Raw genomic sequence first — 17,496 nt, 5'->3', positions numbered from 1 at the left:
CGATGATGATGTTCTACCGACGCAGGGCTTCACCTAAGCACCGCTACGATATTATCGAGGTGGACTATGGTGGAGAGGGGCACCGCACACGGCTAAAAGATCAAAGAGATCAATTGTTGTCTCTATGGGGTGCCCCTCTCCTCCGTATATAAAGGGGGGAGGAGAGGGCCGGCCAAGGGGAGGAGGCGCGCCCAAGGGGGGAGTCCTACTCCCACCGGGAGTAGGACTCCTCCTTTTCCTATTTGGAGAGGGAGAGGGAAGGAAGAGGAAGGAGGGAGGAAGGAAAGGGGGGCCGTGAAGGGTAACGCAGCAGAAAACAAAAAATTTCTGACCTATGCACCAGCCCAGGACCACTATGGAGACTGCATACAAGGTTTGATCTTTTTCGTTACCGACTCGTAGCGCAGCGGGAAGTAGAGTCGATGACGATCGGCGGTGCAGATCCCCGCAGCTAGGATTTACAACCTCCCAACCGCGAGGATGTATACCCTCATCTACTCCTCAGACAGCCCTCCGGGAGGCGGTCGAACAGTCTCCCGGACGGTGTCGCGGACAGCCCTTCGGGAGGACCTTCAAAACTCGAACGGTCACTCGGACAGCCCTTCGGGAGGACCTTCGAAAATCGGACGGTCACACGTACAGCCCTTCGGGAGGCACTCACGAACTAAGACCGAAACTACGATCTCTCTACAGAGTTGCACACATACGGTGTCATCTATCCGGCAGGGCTTCGCCGTCCAGAACTAGTTTCCACCGGAACCCAGACAGCCTTTCGGCTCTACGAAACTATCTCGCTGGGAGGGAGAGAGAAGCCAGATTATGCATGGCACTTGTATGTGAGAAGGGATGATCCTTTAGGCAGCCCCCTCCACCCCTATTTATAGGCCAAGCCCAAGGGTGGCTTCTGCAAGAAGCCAAGGGGGGAAATACCAAAAAGGCCCTCAAGGTGGCTTCTCCAAGAAGCCAAGCAAAAAGCACTTTCACTATTCATGACGACATTTTTCAGCGTCTGTTCGAACTGAAAATATTTATGTGGGCTCGGAACATTTCCAGTACCCACTAAAATAATTTTCAACGCGTTCCGAAACAATTTCGGTTTAGTGATTTTCATCTGCGAAAAGCAAACAAGAATGCGTTTTCACTATTCATTGAAGACAATTTTTCGCGTCCACTAAATCCGAAAATATTTCTGTGGGTTTTAGAATAATTCCAGTACCCACTAAAATGATTTTGGATTCGTTCTGAAACAATTTCAGATTAGTGAATTTCATCTGCGAAAAACAGCCAAAGCGGTACCGGCAGCTCCGAAACATTTTCGGTTTTTATTTCTGAAAATTCCAAAAAGTTTCCAGAATGATTCTGGCACCCTCCAAGAAATATCAGGCATGTGCCGAAACCATTTTGACTTAATGGCATACCCCGAAACAACTTTTTCGGTTTCACCGAAACTCATCCGGTGACCTCTCTCTGCGGAACTTTTCCGCTGTCCGAAACTTTTCGGTGTCCGAAACTTTTTCGGTGATTTTCTCTCAGACTCCTTGTCTAGTATTCAGCAGATAGATGACCCTTAAGCGTGTGACCCTATAGGTTCGGTGAAGTATAGACATGACTGGAACCCTTTCCGATCAATGATCAACATCGGAGCCGTGGACACCCATATTGACCCCTATACCGACACAAATAAATATTCGAGTGAACCTCCAGTTGCCGTGTGCTATTCCTGTTGCTTCGCGATATGTTACAAATACCCGAGGTGAGACATGTTGGCATTCCCGTGGATCAACAACTTGTCCACTATGCTAGTTACCTCGTTACCGGTATTGTTCTCGTTTCTCGTTATCGTGTTCCGGCATCCCCGTGATCAAATCACAAAGTGTCTAGCCAGACGATGATGGATACCGTAACACCGAGAGGGCCCAGAGATATCTCTCCATCGTCGGAGGAGCAAATCCCAATCTTGAGCTATCAAGTTACTTGACACACTTTTCCATGAACCCGTAAGCCGCCGTAATAGCCATCCAGTTACGGATGACGTTTAACAAACCCCAAAGTTCATGAAGCAAGCATGAAGAAACTCGATACTCTCATGGTCTAAGGAATTATGCAAACATTAACTATCTCTGTGTTATAAACCATTAACTTGTGACGAATGTATCTCATAGCATAACATCAATTCGGGTCGATTCAACACAAATGTCCTTCCTGACATTGTGCCCTCAAAGTTGCTTGGCATAGACATGCCCATGATTGGGAAAACATAATCATCATGCAACACTTGAGCTAGTCTTAGAGGCACGACTAGGAATACATTTTACCGTTTATTATTCCACACGTGCATATGGGTTCTCCCTAGAGCCTTTATGGATATACGGGCCCGGGAACCACAGCAGTTATAGCATGGAACATAAACATAATTATGAACAGGGAGATAATCAATAACATTTATTATTGCCTCTAGGGCATATCTCCTACAGACTCCCACTTACACTAGAGTCAATAATCTAGCTTATGCTAATGCACTTCACACCTATGGCACACTGGTGTAAATATGCTTCGCTTGTGGTATAGCCTGATGTCCAACGGATCTGGCTACTTCAGCTCCTTGTGTATCTTTGCATGTCCTCGCGTTTTCACGTTTTCACAAAATTCATATTTTGTGTGGACTTGGCTTTGTATGTATGTGAATCACAGGTCGAACCTGGATTCCTCAGACTGAGTTATGGAGCAACTATCTGCAGTAGTGTCCCATTGTCAAAAGCCATCTTGGAACCATACTAAGTTCATGAATGAACTATATGATTCAACATCTTCTTTGTCGCTTCTAAAGCGTCAACATATTTAGCCCTTGTTATAGAATTCACCACAGTAACTAGTTTGAAGAAATTCCAACTAACTGTGCCACCACATTGTGTGTTACACAAAACCCTCAAGTTAAATCGAAAATCGCATGGAGAAAAGATGAAGACTGTATCGATGTAACATTTTACAACGAACTCTTCATGATCTTTGCTTGCGAGAAAACCATGTCATCAGTACTTACTCTAGTACTCTGTGACATCTTTCACTGTTGTCCCATGATCAGTAATTTGATCACTTTGGTATCCATACTCGCAACACCTTGGGAGTATCGGACGTATCTGGTTGTTTTACATACCATGGAATACATGATTAATCCATACACAAAAGTGTGTGGAATCTGCATCATGTATTTTGCTCATCAGTGTTTTGGGACACCGAGTCTTGCAAAAAACTCTTCCATGTGACTCCGGCAAGAATCACTCCCTGACGGTTTTAAATGCTAAAAGGTTTTAGCACCTTGTCAATATGTATTCATTGCTTAGCCCTATTAGGTAAATCTATCTCCATAGATCATTATGCCTAATATTGAGGCTATTTAGCCTAAGCACTTCATCAATAAACTATTTTCAAATGAAGTCCTAATTCGTGTCAAGAAATTTATTTCCAATTAACAATGTGTCAAGCACACAAGGTTTTTAGAAATATTATTACGCTCCCACTTACTTTCTTGAATTACAAGCATCTTCGTTACCCATTGATGAAGTCAAACCCCTTTGACCATTTCATCAAATCACGAAGATTCCAACTCCATTTTGCTCTCTTCTGTCCATCACTGGAACTCTGAAGTTTGCACCCTTACTAGCATCCTCTGGATAGACAAAATGCCTTGGACTGTAACACATGCAAGTCCTCGGTTTCATTTCCATCAGATGGAAATCCTATTGTCATCCATGTTTCATATCTCATGATTGAAATATGTATTAATTGCTAGTTCAACCCGAACCGACTTTAAGCATCGCTACGATGAAAACAACCTCATCGTAGTCAACTCTTGAACTTGTTATTTCAACAAGTCGAGCTTATGGATAAATTTTTTTTATCCGTATCAGTTTTAAGTTCCATAAATATTCGTTAGACTCTAAGTCTTCCGAAAGGTGTATCAAGGTTTTAATCTTGAATCACTTATATGGAAACTAACTCGGGTTGTATTGGCATTTAGCCAATTCTGGAGTCAGGGCCCATCAACGCTTCCTTGTGTATCGTAGGTATAATGTTGTTTAACAACAATATCTCGTTTGCGCACCTGAGAGGTTTGCACGAGCCTTGCCTACGTGGTTCAGCTACAAGTTCGACCGAAGTTCATACATTTTATTGTAGAGACTTCCGTATCAGTCGCAGTAGGAAACTCTGGAATTACTTCCAAGGTCTCTTTCCTTTGATCTGATGAAGATACTGTTTATCTCGTCGAGTTGCACTATTCTCCCACTCACCTTTTTGAAAGAACCATTCTCTTTAAAAGCACACCGTTTCGCGGCAAAACTATTTGCCTCGGTATAGTGAGGGAGGAATACCCAACATTTTGGTATAACCTGCAAAGTAGCACTTGTCTGATTTGGAATAGGTTTGTAACCTTTTACAAAAGCCCCATATTCCAAATGTTAAGAAAAGATATAACATGGTTGGGCGTACCATACCATGGCTTCATTTCAACAGACCCGATGTAGCTCTTTTCAGTGTAAAAGCCGCGGTCTCTAAAGCATCACTTTAAAAAGGATAATGGCAAATTTATTTATCTCATCTTTGACCTTAGCATGTCATAAATGGTTAGACTACATCTCCACGGACTTTTCACTTGCAGTGGTGTTCCGGGAGGTGCAAGTTATGAAACCCCTTTCACAACTCATCATACATTCGCTAAACATGTAACTCAAATATTCCTTTGTGCAATCAAATTGCAGAAACATAATTTTCTTGTTACAATAACTTCTACTTCATTTTTGAAAACCTTTCGAATGATTTCAAAAGATCCAGACTTACGTCTCATCAAGCAAATATCCATATATCTACTTGAGTCATTTCTGAAGATATATAAATCCACTACTTGCAACAACATTTATTGAACTACACACATCAAAATGTATGATCACCAATAAGTTTGTTGCTCGTTCCTTATGGCCTGTGAACGGTATTTCGGTCACTTCACTTTTCAGAGAAAAGTTGCAAGTGTCAGATGATTCAAAATCAAACGACTTCAAAATCCATCATAATGGATTTTTCCATGCGGGTTTCTCCAATGTGACCAAATACAGTGCCACACATGTGTGGTATTCTCATAGTCTTGCAACATTTAGCGTCAGTGTTATGTATGTATTATATTACCATCAATATTCATAACATACATCCATCTTGGATGGAAGCATGGCCCTTCATGTTATTCATAATACTTAACAACAATTGTTGTTTTTATGAACAACTCTTTTGCAACAAACATTGTGCAATGGCTAGAGTGTATGAAACTCTAAAATGAATTATGAAGGTAAACCCAGAGGTAATGTATTAATCAATATTCATAACATACATCTCATTCATAATGAAAGTATGGCCCTTATGTTATTCATAACACCGAACATGAAAAGTTCTCTTATGAACAACCTTCTTGCAAGATACCTTATGCAAAGGGCTAGTGTGTGAAACTCTAAAATGAATTATGAAAGTAAATACATGGGTAATACACCGATGGAAGGTATAGTAACATTTACTATGTTCCATGTGTGTATCTCAACCTCATTCCTGGCTAGTCTTTCAGGCCATAGTAGTTCTTACATCGAGTTGCAACAGAATGCAATCGAGCGGGCATTTTTGTGATGAACTCACAATACCCAAGAATTAGTGATTAACATGTTTAACCATAATTCGCAAGAACTATATCTTTGACCAGCCTTCCATACATCAAAAACTTGTATGACATTCATACATGAGCTGGATATTCCAGTCTTCTTTCCTTTTGCCTTTATACTTCTAACAGTTTAACTTTTAGTATTTCTCCTACTCTCAGAAGAAGCACCCAACTTAAGAGTGGCATTAGCCCCGGACTTCCTAGGCGTGAAAGTCTTACTAACACCCTTCGGACACTTCCTTTCTCTTTAAGTTGTTGTTTTATTCACCTTTCATCATATGGTAGGCGTTCTCCTGGATCCCTCTTTTATCAGTCTAATGCATAGTAAACACTTTTACTAATAGTTTGCAAACAAACATTGCTTTGGATATCTCATATCTTTTAGCTTTTGTCTGTCTCTGAAAATGATTTTCAGATTCCATGAATATCACATAACTATCCAAACTTTTGAAGTTCGGGTCTCATGGAAGCAAACATATTGCACTTGACTGAAACGGAATTATAGCTTTTGGATCGAAGGACGAGAGTCACATGATCCATAGCATTAGCGGGAGGATACGGAAAGCATGCGATAGGATAAAGTCCTTCTCGGCACTTTTGAGGACAATCCTCATATTATGTTACCAATCATAAAGTTTTAACCAGATATTTAACAGCTATTCAATTTTAATAGGGAAGGTGGAAATGCGAGCCATTATTCTACAACTATTATGCAAACCACACTTAGACAGTGTTCAAAATTAATTGCATTGAGAATTAAACATGTTAATTCAACAGTGCGCTCCCACTCAAATCAATATCTCTCAAAATTGATTGTGAGTGATACAAGACCCACATTTCAATTGTTCGCCATTGGTGTAACACCACTGATGACGAAAAATCTCAACCGGTAGGCAAACTTGCCAATCACATCTCTATGTGACTCTTGTTCATCTTTCGATGCGTGTGTTCCGAGCTCATGACGGTCATGCCTGAACGTCAAGACAACCAAGTGATCTCGCTGCGAGGTCTCAACTCACCCGCCTCACACTTCTCTAATCGTTCGTACCCGTGTGACACGGCGCACCCCGAAAAGATAGGTGCCGTGACAGTGCTACACTTGGGAGAACACTAACTACTTGGTATTTTTTGTGAGAGATCACCCTAATAAAAGCGACTACCGCGCAATCAAGAAGGGTGCATCATAAGGGATAAACATCTCAGGCAATTCATAATAGCATGATATGGTATAGCCCTTTCTGACGGAGAAGTCTTTCATTTCTTCGTCTTCGGCATTCGCGTCGGTGTTCACCTTCGCGAAGATTGCCACCACCTTGTCGATGCACCAGATAATATTGCTATCTCTATAGCTAACAAAATAATGCATTACAACAAGGTTGACACGCAAGTCATTAAGGTGCAATCATATGGCTCCAGCCATCATGCCGAATCATGACATGCAGGTCATGTTAATCAAATTACATCATATAGTCATCTCGTACATAATCGAATTAGTATGAGCACTGCTATACCACATCACATGCACATCCTGCAAAACCAAGTTAGACGCCTCTAATCGGTTTATGCAAAATTTATTTTACGTGGCTTCTAAGGTTTTGACTTAAACCGCAGCGACCAACGTTCATCATCAAGTATGATAGTTCATGTCGCTAGATTAACTTTGCAGCGTGTATGAAGCATGAGACAATAAAATCTCGAACCCCATACTAAACTTCGTCATATGCATGACCCCCGTGCAGATCATATCTGCATTGCCCTGTCGTATGCGAATTTCATCTTTCTTTTGACTACGGCAGAACCCAAAGAACTGATACCACTTCCATGATCAATCAGGATCACGGATTGCCAGAACTTTGTCAAATTCCACCATGCTGTCTCGAGATTGAGCAAACACAAATTCTAGGGAAGCAACAAGAACATCGGGTAACAGATTTCATCTGTCACCCGCATAAATAATTTTCAGCAATAGATCTCATCTACTACCTAATTATATTATGCAATACCCATACATCTCTATGTATTCTAGATCGCAACCTGCATCTACACATAGCACGGCTCATGATGCCACTGAAGGGTAACGCAGCAGAAAACGAAAATTTTCTGACCTACGCACCAGCCCAGGACCACTATGGAGACTGCATACAAGGTTTGATCTTTTTCGTTACCGACTCGTAGCGCAGCGGGAAGTAGAGTCGATTACGATCGGCGGTGCAGATCCCCGCAGCTAGGATTTACAACCTCCCAACCGCGAGGATGTATACCCTCATCTGCTCCTCAGACAGCCCTCCGGGAGGCGGTCGAACAGTCCCCCGGACGGTGTCGCGGACAGCCCTTCGGGAGGACCTTCGAAATTCGAACGGTCACTCGGACAGCCCTTCGGGAGGACCTTCGAAACTCGGACGGTCACACGGACAGCCCTTCGGGAGGCACTCACGAACTAAGACCGAAACTATGATCTCTCTACAGAGTTGCACACATACGGTGTCATCTATCCGGCAGGGCTTCGCCGTCCAGAACTAGTTCCCACCGGAACCCAGACAGCCTTTCGGCTCTACGAAACTATTTCGCTGGGAGGGAGAGAGAAGCCAGATCATGCATGGCACTTGTATGTGAGAAGGGATGATCCTTTAGGCAGCCCCCTCCACCCCTATTTATAGGCCAAGCCCAAGGGTGGCTTCTCCAAGAAGCCAAGGGGGGAAATACCAAAAAGGCCCTCAAGGTGGCTTCTCCAAGAAGCCAAGCAAAAAAGCACTTTCACTATTCATGACGACATTTTTCAGCGTCCGTTCGAACTGAAAATATTTATGTGTGCTCAGAACATTTCCAGTACCCACTAAAATAATTTTCAACGCGTTCCGAAACAATTTCGGTTTAGTGATTTTCATCTGCGAAAAGCAAACAAGAATGTGTTTTCACTATTCATGAAGACAATTTTTCGCGTCCACTAAATCCGAAAATATTTCTGTGGGTCTTAGAATAATTCCAATACCCACTAAAATGATTTTGGATTCATTATGAAACAATTTCAGATTAGTGAATTTCATCTGCGAAAAACAGCCAAAGCGGTACCGGCAGCTCTGAAACATTTTCGGTTTTTATTTCTGAAAATTCCAAAAAGTTTCCAGAATTATTCTGGCACCCTCCAAGAATTATCAGGCATGTGCCGAAACCATTTTGACTTAATGGCATACCCCGAAACAACTTTTTTGGTTTCACCGAAACTCATCCGGTGACCTCTCTCTGCGGAACTTTTCCGCTGTCCGAAACTTTTCGGTGTCCGAAAAATTTTCGGTGATTTTCTCTCAGACTCCTTGTCTAGTATTCAGCAGATAGATGACCCTTAAGCGTGTGACCCTATAGGTTCGGTGAAGTATAGACATGACTGGAACCCTTTCCGATCAATGATCAACATCGGAGCCGTGGACACCCATATTGACCCCTATACCGACACAAATAAATATTCGAGTGAACCTCCAGTTGCCGTGTGCTATTCCTGTTGCTTCGCGATATGTTACAAATACCCGAGGTGAGACATGTTGGCATTCCCGTGGATCAACAACTTGTCCACTATGCTAGTTACCTCGTTACCGGTATTGTTCTCGTTTCTCGTTATCGTGTTCCGGCATCCCTGTGATCAAATCACAAAGTGTCTGGCCAGACGATGATGGATACCGTAACACCGAGAGGGCCCAGAGATATCTCTCCATCGTCGGAGGAGCAAATCCCAATCTTGAGCTATCAAGTTACTTGACACAGTTTTCCATGAACCCGTAAGCCGCCGTAATAGCCATCCAGTTACGGATGACGTTTAACAAACCCCAAAGTTCATGAAGCAAGCATGAAGAAACTCGATACTCTCATGGTCTAAGGAATTATGCAAACATTAACTATCTCTGTGTTATAAACCATTAACTTGTGACGAATGTATTTCATAGCATAACATCAATTCGGGTCGATTCAACACAAATGTCCTTCTTGACATTGTGCCCTCAAAGTTGCTTGGCATAGACATGCCCATGATTGGGAAAACATAATCATCATGCAACACTTGAGCTAGTCTTAGAGGCACGACTAGGAATACATTTTACCGTTTATTATTCCACACGTGCATATGGGTTCTCCCTAGAGCCTTTATGGATATACGGGCTCGGGAACCACAGCAGTTATAGCATGGAACATAAACATAATTATGAACAGGGAGATAATCAATAACATTTATTATTGCCTCTAGGGCATATCTCCTACAGGCCGGCCCCCTACCAATTCGGATTGGGCTTGGGGGGCGCGCCCCCTCCCTTGCTCCTTTCCCCTCCTTTCCACTAAAGCCCATTAAGGCCCATATACCTCCCGGGGGGTTCCGATAACCTCCCGGAGCTCCGGTATTATCCCGATCTCACCCGGAACCATTCCGGCATCCAAATATAGTCGTCCAATATATCGATCTTTACATCTCGACCATTTCGAGACTCCTCGTCATGTTTGTGATCACATCCGGGACTCCGAACAACCTTCGGTACATCAAAACTCATAAACTCATAATATAACCGTCATCGAACTTTAAGCGTGCGGACCCTACGGGTTCGAGAACTATGTAGACATGACCGAGACACGTCTCCGGTCAATAACCAATAGCGGAACCTGGATGCTCATATTGGCTCCCACATATTCTACGAAGATCTTTATCGGTCAAACCGCATAACAACATACGTTGTTCCCTTTGTCATCGGTATGTTACTTGCCCGAGATTCGATTGTCGGTATCTCAATACCTAGTTCAATCTCATTATCGGCAAGTCTCTTTACTCATTCCGTAATACATCATCCCACAACTAACTCATTAGTTGCAATGCTTGCAAGGCTTATAGTGATGTGTATTACCGAGTGGGCCCAGAGATACCTCTCCGACAATTGGGGTGACAAATCCTAATCTCGAAATACGCCAACCCAACAAGTACCTTCGGAGACACCTGTAGAGCACCTTTATAATCACCCAGTTACGTTGTGACGTTTGGTAGCACACAAAGTATTCCTCCGGTAAACGGGAGTTGCATAATCTCATAGTCATAGGAACATGTATAAGTCATGAAGAAAGCAATAGCAGAATACTAAACGATCGAGTGCTAAGCTAACGGAATGGGTCAAGTCAATCACATCATTCTCCTAATGATGTGATCCCATTAATCAAATGACAACTCATGTCAATGGCTAGGAAACATAACCATCTTTGATCAACGAGCTAGTCAAGTAGAGGCATACTAGTGACATCTGTTTGTCTATGTATTCACACAAGTATTATGTTTCCGGTTAATACAATTCTAGCATGAATAATAAACATTTATCATGATATAAGGAAATAAATAATAACTTTATTATTGCCTCTAGGGCATATTTCCTTCACGCAAAGCCTCCCCCTCCCCACATGTTTGTCTTCGACGGAGAAAGTACTATCGGATCGCGCCGCCGGCAGATAGAGGACCGCGTTGGATGGCTTCCGCCGTCCGGACAGCGCGGTCCGGACGCATGCGGGAGGTTTGTGGGTTGGCGTTGGAGATGCCCCAAGAGCATCTACAGCAGGCCGCCCCAAATCTGACGCCACAAATGCCCGCTGTCGCACCCGGGTGCGTCCGTGGACACTGACCGGTCACGCCTCAAACATTTGATTCTAAAACTGGACAGGTCAAATTAGAGACCTCAAATCCATATTACTACATGCAACGTGAAACCTAACCTAAGCGGAGCTCTCCCGATTCCGCCATGCCCATGTCCGGCGGACTGCTGCGCTCCCTAGACTGTTGGTCCGGTCACCGACAAGGTAGAGTTAGGCATGGGACACAAGCCGGCTCACGAGACTCAAGGCGTTGTCATCTCCCATGCCCTACTCTTCCTCATCGAAGCTCGGAACCTGAAAGGTGCAGGTGGACATTAGATCGATGATGGCCATCCGTCTTGAGACAAGCCGGTGACATCCACCACGACGCGGTTGTGGCGCCTAGACTGGTGCACCTTACGACGCGCCCGAGAATGCGACTCCGCCTCGCCGATGTCCATCGCCACGAGGGCTGCCGTGGTGTCCCGTGCCCGCTGCCTTCCATGGCGGGCACGCTGCGCCATGTTTGCGTTCGACGAATCCCATGGTGCGTCCATGGCCTCGGCGCGCCAACGGAGGGTTGTGCGTCCGCCACCGCATTTGGATGCCAGACGGACCGCACCGCCTTCGCTGAGGCAGCGACGACACACCTAGCGCCGGATCCATGCACCATTTGGGCGGACAAATTGGATTCCCGACGGAAGGAGTCCGAGCGTTGCCTCGCATGGGCCTCCTCCCGGGAGCGGCGGAGCGCAAGCCGGATGGTCATCTCCTCCTCAGGGCCGCGTGGGATGAGCTTGGGGTCGACTGATCTGGAGATGAAAGACTCGGATCCGCTACCCGCCATGCCGGAGACGGCCGGAGATCGCCGGATATGACCTTCGATGGCGGAAGGGAGTGGAGTGAAGTGACTACGGTTTGGTCCGGCGAGTGAATGAGTGGTCGGGTGGGCCAATGTGGGCCGGGTCCGACGTGGCGGACGCGCCCGGGCGCCCCATTTGAGACGCACGTCTAGGTCAATTTTTTGTGACCTGTCACCGACTTGACCGTCCGTCCGAGCGTATACGAGCGTATACCGTATATAGCGGGTTTGGGGCGTCCGGCCGCCGTAGATGCGTATAGCGTATAGAGCGGGTTTGGTTCGTCCGGCGGCCGTAGATGCTCTAAGGTAACGTCGTGGAGTCAGCATCCGCGTCAAGCCTCGACCTGCCACGGCCGGCGGCACACGCTGCCCTGCCAGGCGCAGACATGATGACTGTATATATAGTTACACGAGCCTTCAAGCCCAAAACTCTCACGCCAAAACGCACAAAAGAGCAAGCTACGTATCAACAGAGCCTTCAAGTTGCACAGTGTCATCGATCGATCTCACCGTATCAAGCTAGCATAGGGCAGCGGAGCGATCATGATCACGGGCTCGGCGGTGTACCAAGTGGTGGAGGCGATGGCGCCGCTGTACACGGCGGCGGCGCTGGGCTACGCGTCGGTGCGGTGGCTCAAGGCCTTCTCCGAGGAGCAGTGCGCGGGGATCAACCGCTTCGTCGCCACCTACGCCATGCCGGCGCTCATCTTCGACATGGTCTCCACCAGCGACCCCTACGCCATGAACGGCCGCCTCGTGGCCGCCGACACGCTGCAGAAAGGGGTCATGCTGCTCGGCCTCGTGGCGTGGGCGGTGCGGTCATCCCTCCGCCGCCGTGAGACATCCGCCGGCAATGTTGCGGCCTCGCCGCTGCAGTGGGTGGTGACCGCCTTCTCCATGGCGCAGCTGCCCAGCACCATCATCATGGGCGTGCCGATCCTCGGCGCCCTGTACGGGCCCACGTCCAAGGACTTCATGAAACAGATCGTCGTGATGCAACTCTGTGTCTGGTACAACGTCATCATCTTCATGTACGAGTACATGGCGGCGAAGGATGGCAGCATCAAGGTCGGCCCCGCCCCAGCGTCGCCGGAGAATGTTGGGAGCACGGAGGTCGCGGCCGCACAACCAGGCATGGCCGTGGCCAGCCAAACAACGTCGACGGCGGTAGTGGGAGAGGTGAGTCCGACTCATGCTGCAGATGCCGAGGTCGCGGAGGCAGAGGATGTCGCGTTGCCGGCACCTCCATCGATGAGCCATGTCGCTTTTGTGACAGGGAAAAAGATTCTCAAGATCCCAAACACACATGCTGCCTTCCTTGGCCTCTTTTGGGCTCTAATCGCATTCAAGCAAGTCCCTTCCTTTCAGAGTTCATTCATACTCCACTTGGCAGTAGTTTAGCGCGGTGCGTCAGCGGGGAATGGTTTTCATCATCTTCAAAAGTGCTCTGAAGATAGATTGATCATGATACTAAGAAATTTAATTAGGGGATACAAGCATAGCAATGAGCAGCAAAGTTTATTTGGTATTTTCAAAGATGCATCTACCTAGTATTTAATCTACTACTCCCTCCGCCCCATAATGTAAGACTTTTTTAATGCTAGTGTAGTGTAAAAAAAGTCGTATATTATGAGACGAAGGGAGTATCTTAGAAGCTGGATTAATTAGGCTATTAGCTCGTGCTCAGTTAAGAATGTACTAGCAGTGAGGGTAGTACATATCGTTGTACCTTTGAAACTGAGCCCTAGATGACGCACAAAACACTTGGACAAACTGACACAGCCGCCCCGGTGGAAAGAACCTGCTGTAGAAGTGTATGCTCTAGCCAATGCAACCAAAAAACCGATCTGATAGAAGAGACTAGATAATACATTTATACGTCAACAATCTCCTTCACGTGCGGCTCCCTTAGGCCTAAACGTGGATCCAAAGTGGGTTGTAATTTAATTGTCCAGAAGACCAATCTATGAAAGAGACTAGGCAATATATTTATACATCTACACCTGGGTCCACCTCGTGTTATGAATATTTTCTTAGCGCCTGGCAGCTAGCAAACGAGAGCAACGCTCGGCGGCTAGATACCGTAGCACCAACTGAACTAGGGGTGGCAAGAACCCTAGCAAATGAGCAGATCGACTGAAGATCAGATTAAAGCAGATTCACATAACGCATATCCAATTCAACGCTCATGCGTGTCAAAACAACATGGCTTCGCTACGACATGACGCATGTGGTAAGCAATCCAAACTATTTTAAAAAAACAACAACGTGGCTTCGCTGAAGCCTGGCCTCCTGATGCCCTAGTTTGGGCTGGCCCACGGTTGCTCTGCTGTTTCTTCTATTTTCTGTTTCTGTTTTTTTCTATTTTTCTTTTTTTCCTTTCTTCATTTTTATTTTTTGTTTTCTTTCTCTTTTCGTGTATAAAAAAGTTCATTGCGTGTTTATATACAAAACTGTTCATCATATATTTAAGGAAATGTTCACCCTATATTAAGAAAATATTCAACATATTTTTAGAAGGCTCATTGTGTATTTTAAAATTGTTTAGCGTATATCACAAAAATGTTCAATGTTTATTTAAATATTGTTCAGTGTATATTACCAATATTTTTAATATGTATTTAAATATTTGCTCAACGTATAAGGCAAAACTGTTTGGTGTGTATTTTAAAATTGTACATCATTTAGAATTTCTAAAGTTTTGTTCATATGTTCAATAATTGTTCACGTTTAAAAAGTTTGTTCAAATTTCAAAATTTGTTCACAATTTTCAAAGATTATTCATTTTTTAAGGAAATTTGTTCACATTTTTTCCAATAAATGTTGGAAAAAAATTTGAAAAATAAAGGATTTATCAGTGTACATAGTACTTTAACTATACCGTCACACTTCAGCCACAATCGTTCGCTTACTCCAGTGGCTGGCAATTCACACAAGGACTATAGTATACTTGTACGATGCCTCCGAGATGGTCATGGTGGACACATAATCTACTGTTTGGGATTTGGTTAGGGCATTTCATAAACGGCTCCTTAAGTGCCCGTTTCTTCGATACCTGCAAACGGCCGCACATCCCTCCCTCCCTGCTGGGCCGGTCCATTTCGCTGGGTTTTCTTTCTTTCTAAAACCATGCAAAAAAAAGTCACGTGCGAGACGATTCGAACGTCTGACCACCTCTTTCTATCCAAAATGCACTAGCCACTCACGACAACCCACTTGTTATGACTGCTTCTATCCTTTTTCCTCTTTTCTTTTGTCTTTTCTTTAATCTTTTTTCCTTTTCTTTCACTTTTTCTCAAAATGCATGGACCATTTCAAATTCAATGAACTCTTTTTTCCAAAATCAATGAACTTTTTTCTAATTCAATGAACGTGTTTCAAAACCAATGATTTTTTTTTGTATTTGTGAACTTTTTTTGAAAACTCCTGAAATTTTTTGAATTCACAATTCGATTTTTCAGCATCAAAATTGTGAATTTATTTTTCAAAATTGGTGATTTTTTAAAAAAATTGATGATTTTTTTATTTCTGAACTTTTCTGCAAAATTGATTAAAATTTTCAAATTCATGATCTTTTATTAAAATTTGATGATTTATTTTTTCAAATTCTTGAACTTTTTCAAAATTCAATGAAACTTTTTTCAAAACTGCTGTACTTTTTTGCATTCAATTAATCTTTTCAAAATTGAGAACTTCTTTTCCATGCTGGTGAACTTTTTTTATTGCAAATGTATGATTATTTTTTCAAATGTTTGACATGGGTACAGAATATATGTTAATGTTGTTCTAAAAGAAGTATTAAATATCACTGTTTTTCTAGTGGTTATGGCGTTGAGTCTTTGGCCGACGATGTTGGCATGCGGGCTCAAATCCCACGTGTCCCATATTGATGCTGAAAATATTTTTTCTTCGTGTATGTTTTTAAGGAGGTTGTGGGGCCGGCCCACTAGGTGCCGCCAGCCAGCGCCAGGAGCGCAAAACGGCTCTGAAGGCGCCGAATAGGAGGTCCCTTTAGTTAGTTTTTTTAGGGGACGGTCCCTTTAGTTAGTATACTGCTGCATCTATTAGTATTATTTTTGGGTTAGTTACTAACTAAGTAGCTATTATCAACGACCATTAGCCCATATTAACATAATAGTGCTAATATATGGTCTGCGGGAGATTGAGGGGGGTTGATCATTGGGAGGCCTCCTACCTAGCTCTTTCCAATTTCTTTACCATTGACCGCTGAACAATGACCATAGATTTTTCGAAAAAATTACATGGATTTGAATTCTTTTGAGAAAGACTCATGAATTTCAGAAAAATAATGCATTTCAAAAGGTTCAAATTTAAAACTATATGTATTCTTAAAAATTTCGCGAATTTGGGAAAAGTTCACTAAGATTTTCAAAGAAACACAAAATTTAAATAAATATCACAATTGTTTAAGAATAGTCAAAAATTCGAAAAAGTTAACAAATTAAAAACACAAATGATGGATTTGAAAAAGGTTCATCAATATTGTTTTTTTATGAAAATTTGGAAAGTTCACGTATTTCAAAAAGTGCATGGATTTGAATTCTTTTGAGAAAGATTCATTAATTTAAAAAAAAAATCATGAACTTCAAAAGGTTCAAATTTAAAACTCCATGTGTTCATAAAAAGTTTGTGAATTTGAAAAAAGTTCACTAATTTCTTTATAAAAAACATAAAAAAATCACAAGTTTTTAAAAGTAACCATAAATTTATAAAAATAATCACAAATTCATAAGAGTTTACAAATTCAAAAACAAATCACGGATTTTAAAATTTTCATTGAAGAAAAAATCATGAATTGCACAAAAAGTTCATGGATTTAAAAAACATCGATTTTGATATAATTTCATAAATTTAAAACAGTTTATCAATTAAAAAAAGTTAACGAATTTGAAAAAAAATTGATATTTACTAGATTGGGGATTTAAAAAAAGATATCTAATTGGAAATGAAAGTTCGCAAATTTCAAAATAGTCATGGATTTTGAAAAAGAAGTTCTTACAATTTGAAAAGAGTTCATGGATTTGCAAAAAAATCATGGATTCCCAAAAAACTCATGAATGTGAAAAAAAGTTAACAAATTTAATAAAAATGTCTCGATTTTAAGAAAATGTGAATTTTAAAGGGAAAAGAAAATCTCAAAAGAAAGAGAAAGAGAAAAGGAAAAAAAAGCTGAAGAAACCGGCCAACAAAACAGAAAAAAATCAAACAGGGAAACCGCAGTGTTTTTTAGTGCTATATATGAAGAAGAAGAAAGAAGTAAAGTAAGCACAACAGCTAAGGTGCCCACTTGGTTACTGTGGTTTGTACTAAGGCGGAGAGAGTGTGCCCCGGT

General features: G+C 43.0%; 1 pseudogene; it reads left to right on the top strand.

Moving 5' to 3' along the window:
* The first annotated feature begins 12,686 nt into the window (after positions 1-12,686).
* Positions 12,687-17,496, top strand: part of LOC123171303 (probable auxin efflux carrier component 9) — a 22,125-nt pseudogene continuing 17,315 nt past the window's right edge.

Source organism: Triticum aestivum, chromosome 7D (assembly GCF_018294505.1).
Source record: "Triticum aestivum cultivar Chinese Spring chromosome 7D, IWGSC CS RefSeq v2.1, whole genome shotgun sequence".
NCBI classification, from domain to species: domain Eukaryota; kingdom Viridiplantae; phylum Streptophyta; class Magnoliopsida; order Poales; family Poaceae; genus Triticum; species Triticum aestivum.
Note: the sequence above shows the minus strand (reverse complement) of the source record. Positions and strands in the feature narration are given on the sequence as shown.